We start from the raw sequence: 9,389 nt of genomic DNA on the forward strand, positions 1-9,389 counted from the left end.
AGAGTCTAGTTATTCTACATCATCTCCAGTATCTAGCATTAACAAACCTTTATTTATGAAAGTCTAATGGGAACAAAGTGAGAGTTCATTGTGTGGTTTTACATTAACCTCAAAATGATATCACATTTTTAATTATTTGAATGCCAATGAGAATGCCTAGTTTTTTACATTTGTTAGTTACCACCTCTATAATACAAATTTGCATGGTAATTACAAATGGTGTGTGTGTGTGTGTATTTAAAAAACAAAACTTGGTATATTTATTTCAGGATTAATGTTTAAATTCTGATCTAATTTGAAATGAGGTCTGGCCATGTGGTCCAGGCTGAAGCAGAATGCCTAAGCTTAAGGGATCTGTTAGCATTAGCTGTCCAGTTAGCTGGGAGTATAGGCACTAACTACTATACCCACAAAATTTATTTTTTGGAATATATGTATATATATATATACACACACACATATATATGCATCTATGTCTGTATATTCAGATTAGTAACAAGATTTTTTTTCAAATTTTTATTATCAAACTGATGTACAGTGAGGTTACAGTTTCATATGTTAGGCTTTGGATACATTTCTTGTACTGTTTGTTACCTTGTCCCTCATACCCCCCTCCCTCCTCCAGTAACAAGATTTTAAAATATCAAATTTTACTTAACATTATGTTGCAATCAGTTAAAGACATATTTAAAATTCTCCATATTTCAAGTGTTTATATGACATAATAGCTCAATATTCAGAAACCATTATTTGATGGATTAGTCTTAAATCTAAAAGATCATAATTTTAAAAAGATATACCTATTTGTATATGTGTACCTGTTTACTATTACAAATATAGTATATGTATACCTATGTACAATATGTATGAAGTAGTTTTTATTTCTTATTTGTTTACCATAGCATTTGACATTATTAGCATATTGTTCTGACAAAAGGAGCAAGGAAGGAAAGGAGGGAGGGAGCAAAAGAGGGAGGGAGGGGAAAAAAGAAGAAAATTGAATAATACACTACATCTATAATCTTCTTGAGGTTTATCCATTCATATATATCAGGAGTTTGTTACATTATCAGGTTCTGGGGGTTACTTTTTGGTAAGGATTAATACAGAAAACTGGCAATTTAGTTATTTCTGTTTCCTAGTTTCTCAGAAGGTGAAGAAACAACTTAGTTTTGGTTTGCTGTTTAAGAACTTTAGTGTGAGTAGCTCCATTTTGGTTTTTATCCTGCTCTGTTGGGGCCCAGTGAAAGAATCTCAAAAAAATGGACACCTGCAATTTCCTATGCATAAGTGCAGCAGTTGCTTGAAATTTTTAATTACATGGAGGAAAAATGAATGAGGAGAGAATTTGAAATCTAGGACTCTTTCTCTTACAATTTCTGTTCTTTTCTTATATTTTATTCTTCCTATTACTTCCTTATGAAGGTTTCCAGAACAATATTCTGAGGTAGATATCTAGATGCTGAATTTTGATGGTTTGAGCATCTTTAAAGAGAGATGGGGCTGAGAGAACCTGAAAGAAGGCAGAATCTAAATTTCATGCTTGCCCTCTCTGTTTGCCTTTCTGACTATTTATATTTAAACGTGAGTGTGTGTGTGTGTGTGTGTGTGTGTGTGTGTGTGTGTGTGTGTGTGTGTTTGTAAGCTGCCTTCAAGCCTTTCTGGAAAGTCATAGAGCAAACAAAACACAATGCTCAGGTAATAAAGGGCCTAACTAAGAGCTGGTCTTAGGGCTGGGAATATCGCCTAGTGGCAAGAATGCTTGCCTTGTATTCATGAAGCCCTGGGTTCGATTCCCCAGCGCCACATATATAGAAAATTGCCAGAAGTGGCCCTGTGGCTCAAGTGGCAGAGTACTAGCCTTGAGCAAAAAGAAGCCAGGGACAGTGCTCAGGCCCTGAGTCCAAGCCCAGGAATGGCAAAAAAAAAAGAGCTGGCCTTTTGGCAAGAACAATATGTTTGGGGACAGAGATTCACACACATGGGGAAGCTAAGAACTCTAGTTGGTACAGAAGTAGCCACCTCTGTGAGAGCGATGGCATCCAGGAGTTTGGGGGGAAAGGATCTCAGGAGCTAAGCCCTAGGAGTATCTAGACTTTAAATAACAAATATTGCAGAAAACTAGGACAAAATAGGTAGGCTCAAAGAAGAAAACAAACAGATCACTTCAGACTCAAATGGGTGAAAGAGCAAAGGAAAAACATACAGGTATCACATGACAAGTGTTTGGAGTAGGAGTTCACAAGGACTAGGCGACAAAAATTGCTGGGAAGGAATGGAGAAGGCAAATTAGAGAAGGGGAATGAGACCATGTTTTCATAAAGAAGGCAGTTTACATTCTAGGTGTGGAACTGGAATTTTTCCTGTAGTTACTCAGGGACCTGTGGATCTTAAGCAGAGGTGTTAGCACCATTAATTTAATAATATGTTGCCAGCTATCTGGCATCTAAGAAAGAATGAAGTTCCTAGAGTGGCTTCTGCAATAATCACATGGGAATCTTTTTGTTCTTCACTTATCAGTCTGGCTTTCTGTCAAACAGGTAGAATTTTGTCACCTTCTCAAGATAAAATCAAGTTTTTCAAGTATTTTTCTTAGCATTCAATGATTATACCCTATAGCACAATTTTTACCCAGCGTTGTCTCTTTTAGAAAAAACTTGATCGGATAAGGTAAGCTATTATTTTCACTTTATGTGTGGCTTAAATAAGAAGTATGCATAAGAAGCATAGATTAGAGCCACTGGGATTTAGCTTTTCTGGGTAAAGAAGATTTACACTTTTACAAAGTTTTAAAATGTTATATCTGATGATTCCAGAGCTTAATGTTATAGATGAGAAAACTGATAGTTATAAAACTGGATAATGTTGCCCAAGGCCATAAACTAGAAAGGTGAAACCAAGACATTGTTTAAGAAACCAACAAACAGTTAAGGATTGAGAGTGGAGCTTGGTGGCAGAGGACTTGCTTAGAGTTCATGAAGTTCTGGTTAGATCCCAGCATCACAAAGACAAAAGGAGTTACAATTATAGAATTCAAATAAAACATTTCCAACTAATAAAATAAGTAGTCTATTTCCTTATGAATGGGGCAATGTCATTCTTTCTGATAGAAGCATAAAATTCCATTCCATTTATCTACTGAGGGGCATCTGGGTTGTCTCCGTATTTTAGTGATAGTAAATTGTGCTGCAATAAACATAGTTGTGCTGGTAGCTTTAGTGTGGTCTTGCTTGTAATCCTTTGGGTTAATGCCCAAAAGCAGGGTTGCTGGGTCATAGGGGAGCTCTATGTTTAGCCTTTTCAGGAACCTCCACACTGCATTCCAGAGCGGTTGAACAAGTTTACACTCCCATCAACAGTGTAGTAGGGTTCCCTTTTGGCCACATCCCCGCCAGCATATGTTATTAGTGTTCTTGATCATGGACGTTCTTCCTGGGGTGAGGTGGAATCTAAATGTTGTTTTGGAGAAAAAAAAATCATACTAAGTGAAGTGAGCTGGACCCAAAGAAACATAGACTCTAGTGTTTCCCTCATTGGTAATAATGAGTACATGTCTAGGATAGTCCTAGCAGAAGATCACAATAGCTCAATAGTTATGTACATATGAACACATAAGATGATGCTAAATGAAATGAACTCCAAGAAGTGGTTTATCATGGTGGTTGTTATTTTCAAAATACCATGTGAAATTATGGCTTTTTCTTTTGTTTTCTTCTTCCCTGTGTGTTACTTCTGATGTGACTGTAACTGATTTTGATACCCAGGGTATTATATATACTTTTATCAGAACTAGAGAAGGGAAGGGGAATACCAAAATGGAGAGACAAAGGGTTAAAGGTGAACCAATGTAGCAGCAATACTTAGAAGACAATATGCTGTAAACCAACTGTACAACGGGGGGAGGGAGGGAAGAGGGGGTTGGGGAGGGGAAAGATAGGAAAAAATGAGGGAGGAGGTAACAAGTTTGATAAGAAATGTACTTGCTGTCTTACATATGAAACGGTAACCCCTCTGTACAACAGTTTGACAATAAATAAATAAATAAACAAACAAACAAACAAATAAATAAATAAATAAGAAAATAGGTAATCTAATAGGAAAGTTTTATTTAAAACATTGAAACCCAGAGAATCAGAGCCATACAGTTTGTGTGAGTGGTGAACTTCCCTAGTGTACCCTTTGAAGTCTAATCATTTTCTCTCTTTTTTGGGGTGTTTTTCTTTTGTTGATTTAGCCTGATAATGGCTAAAATACCACCACTCCTACCACTACTTTCTCCATGACTTATGACAGATCCCATCAGGAATATAATAGTTATCTCATGTACTGCTTACAATATGTAAGGAACTCTCAGCACATTTCCTATCTCACCTCATTTATTTCCTTGAAGACAACATTATTAGGATTATAATTTCCATTTTACCCAGTGAAAACACAGACTCAACTGCCCAGCACAGGTAGCTAATGCTTGTAAGTCCTAGCTACTCAGTAGACTGAGATCTGAAGACAAAAGTTGGAAGCAAGCTGCGATAGGAATGTCCATCAGACTCTATCTCCAGTTACCCAACAAAAAGCCAAAAGTAGAGTCCTGGATTAAGTAATAGAGCTCTAACCTTGACTGAAAGTGCCTAAGGATGGTGCCCAGACTCTGAGTTCAAGTGCCAGGATCAGCACATAAACAAAACAAAACTCTAAAACAACATGGACTAAGCAAGAGAGATTATGAGACTTAGGTTAGGAAACCAGTATTCAAGTTCAGCTCTATTTTACTAAAGAGCTGAAGCTCTTAATTAGAAATAAAACCTATTTCTCTCATCAAGTGTCCTGGGAAGAACATGCACACTCTTGAAGAGGCATGAAATGCACTGTTGTTCTTTAGTATCTTCATGTCCAGTGAGTGACAAGCCCTCAGCATCTTGACCAGCAATCAGTCCTCAGGGGAGAGCTAGGATTTCACTCAGCCTGTTTCTTGTGGTGTTTTTTTTTTTTTTTTTGTCCACTTCTCTTTGCCAATATAAGTTAGTGCCAATAAAAGATCATCTTCTGCAAGGGATGCCAACAAAGCTACTGTCAGAAAAGATCTTCAGTAATAATGTTTTGTGCCTATAATATGGTGTCTGAAATTTTTCAAACAAGTGTCATGTGCTCAGAGAAATATGCTTATCTCCAGTGAAATTCCATGTGTCAAGGGAAAAAGGTAAAGGAGAGAGGGAATTCTCAATTCTTCCCCCAGGGCTATAAAACAAGACTGACTAGGAAGCTTATTATTCCTGACTTTACCCTAATATAGATCACTGTGCAGAAGACATGGGAGAACTTGAGAAGAACCGTGGAGAGTTTGGGAGGAAAAGCTTAATTCCACAAAATCCTAAAATAGCAAGAGGGGGATAAACAAATTACATGCACAAGTTCAAGGTTTAGACATATTAGGAGAAACCTAAATAATCAACCAACTGCTTGCCCCAATTTCCTCATTTATAAAGCAATCACAAAACAAATTAATACCTACTTTGCAGGATTATTGGTAGAGATTGCAAAGTGTAGAAAGATGTTTAGCAAAGTGGCAGCTAAATTCCCATTAATGGTAAATACATGTGTAAGGTGACAGTCAACCTCTTATAGTACAATCTGTTAGTCAGTCACAAAGCAGTAAGGAAGAGAGTGACATCCTGTTGTTGTGGGGAAACATTAATGAACACTTCTCCCATGGAGGTGGGTACATAAATTGAGTTAGGTATTATTATGATCATTTTGTACATACAAGTATAGATATTAAAGTAATCTATTTAAGGTCAAGTTGGAAACCTTATACTCTGCTGAATTTCAAGAGTCTACTGTATAGTGCAGCAGATGATAATTTCTGATCCAATACTGGGTCGTTTTGTTTTTGTTTTTGTTTTTGTTTTTGTCAGAACTGCAGAACCAATAAGATGAAGCACTGATTGAGCAATGGAGACTTTTATTCTTCAATTCTTCACTAAGAATAGAGTGGGAGGCAAACTCAAAAACCAACTTCTAAACTCATTGAAATTTAGGAGGTTTGAGACTTAGGGTAAAAGAAACACAGGGGAGGAATGGGTCAATATTTATGTCTTTCCTGAGCGTGAGTAGAGGTTTTCTAGGTATTTAAATGATTCCTCTTTTCACTCAATTTATGTTTACTATTGTCACAGTTTTTGCTTTGGCTATTTTGATAAATGTATAGTGTTATCTCTTTGTGATTTAAATTTCCATTTTCCTAATGACTGATAATGTTGAGTATCTCTTATCATATGTTTATCTTCTTTGGGAAAATGTTCATATCTTTGGTCCATTTTGTTTAGTGTTTCAAGAGTTTTAAAATGCTATTCTAGCAACCAGTCTTTGGTTAAATATTTTCTCTACCTTGTGGCTTTTCATCTCTTTAATAGGGTGTATGGCAAAGAAAATTTAAACAGTTTTACATGGAATCAACTTTTCCTTTTGTTTTCAAGACTGATATTTTTAAACTAAATCTTACTTCCTGAATATTTTCTGTCTTTAACAGTTTTGTTTCCATTTATGTCTGTGTTCCATTTGGAGCTTGTTTTTGTATAAGATATGAAACCTAGGTAGAGATTGATCTTTTTGCTTTTAGATATCTACTTTGTTCAGCTTTATTTTTTATAAAGGTTCTCTTTCCTTTATTGAGTTGCTTTTATACCCTTATTAATGTATTTGAACAGATTTGTGTAGGTTTATTTCTCAGTTCTCCATCCTATTTCATTAATATCCATTCTTTGCCAAATCCATTTATGTAGGTCTTCTTTGCTAGCTTTCAACAGTATTGTGTGGATTTCTACAGATAATTTTTGTGTTTCTTTTTTGTGCAGTTATATTCTATTTTTAACTTCACTATATACATGTTCATTGCTAGTGTAGAGAATTTTATACTTATTTCAAATTCTGAGACCTGGTGAATTCATTTGAGTATGGGCATTTTTTTTAAGATTTCTGATTTATGATGACAATCATGTATTCTTATAAAAGAAATAGTTTTATTCTCTCTTTTGTGATCAGTATATCTACAGTTTCTTTTTCTTGATTTATTGTTCTAGCCTGAATGTCTAGTACTATGGTGAAGAAATGAGTCCTGTCGAAGAATGAATCCCGCCTAGCGCCTGATCTTATGGGGAAAGCATTCAGTTTTCTACCATTAGGTATGTTGGTTAGTATTTTTGGAGATGCTTTCTATGCAGTTGGAGAAGCTATCTTCTATTGCTATTTTTCCAAGAGCTTTTATTCATTTTTTTATTTAAAAGATTTCTTTTGGTGGAGGGACAGTTCTGAAGTTTGAATTCAAGGTCTCATGCTACAAGGACTGGTACTTGATCATGTGAGCCATCCATCCAGTCCTTTTTTGCTTTAGGTTATTTTTCAGATAGGGACTTACTTTTGGGCCTGACCCTCCAGTGTATCTGGGAACATAGGCATGAACCACTATGCTTATTGGTTAAGGCTAGTCTTGAATTAGCAGTTATCCTGCATTCATCTCCTGAGTACTAGGATTTCAGTCTTGTATCACCTTCCAATATTGGTTGGCACGTATTACATCTTCCAACTGGTTTGTGTTGTTTTTTTTTTAATTGAAACCTGTGTACATTTTTGCTTGCATTTGTGCTCCTCAGACACCATTTCAGCAACAGCAGAAAGGTCTATCACTCTGTTACTTTCATATTCATATTCACTATTTGGCTTCCACTGATACTCAAGGACACTGATAATGTGGGGCAGGGAAATGGCTCATTTTTATGAGGTTGGGAATTCCAGTTCATTACCACAAGTGATAGCAAGAATTCTACTTCGCAGGTTGCAACTTCCTATTGGGTCATCAGAGGTGTGTCTCATTATTCCTGGGTAGGGGCGGAATCCCAGGTTCCCCATGTGGGAGGGAGGAAGTTATGGTTTCTGATGGTCTTAAGTGGCAGAACCTGATATTCTCAATTGGGTTTTGTTGCTATGGGTGGTATAAGGTCCATTTCTTTTTGTGGTGTTTGACTATAGTAGAGCAATTTTTCTCTAAAAGTTTTCTGTCTTGCTTTGTTTTCCTTTTCTTATTGTATTGGCTAGGAGAGAAGATTTTCCCTAGGACTATTTATGGTCTTCTCTAGTGGGTGTTTTGAGTTATGGGCTTCTTTAGTTTTAAGTCTGATATGTGTGTAAGAAAGCCCAGTGATGCCTCTTAGGTCCTAGGAGTCTATATAATGTTTGTTTTCCTCCACTTTTCAGAAACTTACATCAGTTTTATTTATAACAACCAGGGATTTTGATTTTGCTTAGAGGGAGAAATAGGGGAAAGCATTTCTACTCCTTCTTCCTTGAGGCATAAATCTCTATTTCCTAATGTTGCCAAGTAGTTAAAAAGAGTGTCAAAGAAAAGAGATACATAGATACTGTTAGGCCTGATGATTGTCCCTTTGTGATTTCTTGTTAACAGAAGGGCAATGAAGAAATAGAAATTTTACTGGTGTGTGGGGTTAATAGACGTCAAGGACATGGTATGGAAAAGGCAAAGATGCTAGGGACTTTGGAGGCTGAGGGTCCAGAAGTCAGACTTTTAAAATAGAGACTACAAAATGTTTCTGGAGGAGCTTCTCTTGGCTTTTGTGAAGACCCATCAACACTTGAAAGTGTGCTCAAGTTTGTTAAAAAATACAGCTGGGGACTTCCTTTTTTCAGTTACGTAAAATGAGACTAATTTTAAAATTAACATAATTTCACCTTTGAAAATTAGGGAGAGTAAGATAATAAAAAGGCAAAAAATAGTTATTTCCTAAACCCTTTAATTAGAGACTACTGTACATATTTTGGTGCATTTCCATTTGAGTAGTCACCCATGTACATAAACAAAATTATGCCTATTATACATGTACAATTTTTGTTTTTGATCCTTTTTCCTCATCTTCCCAAATGCTGTGAATATAGGCATGTATAACTATGCTCCATTGCTCCAGTTTTTTAACATAATTTTAATTACTTTTTAAACTACTTTCTCCAAACTTTAATACTATTGTAAATGTGTCCTTGTCTCTGGCATTGAATATTTTGTAGAACATGGTTTTTGTTAACTCCATAGTATTCTATTACATGAAATTTAGCAAAACTCTGTGGTTGAATGCTTTGTTGTTTATCATTTCTCACTATTATAAATAATGCTGTGAATAAATGTTTGTAAAATGCATTTGCTCATGTCCCTTTAATTTTTGTCCTCCAAAAAGATTACCAATTTGCATTTCCACAGGAGTGCTGGAAAATTCTTGGCACACTGCAGGTTTGTAAGTACTGAGGGTTAATATTTTTTAAATCTTTGCAAATTTGAAGACAAAAAACCTATCTAAATGGCATTTATTCTATGACTAATAATATGAAAT

The sequence above is a fragment of the Perognathus longimembris genome, chromosome 11 (genome assembly GCF_023159225.1).
Source record: "Perognathus longimembris pacificus isolate PPM17 chromosome 11, ASM2315922v1, whole genome shotgun sequence".
In the NCBI taxonomy this organism is placed as follows: Eukaryota; Metazoa; Chordata; class Mammalia; order Rodentia; family Heteromyidae; genus Perognathus; species Perognathus longimembris.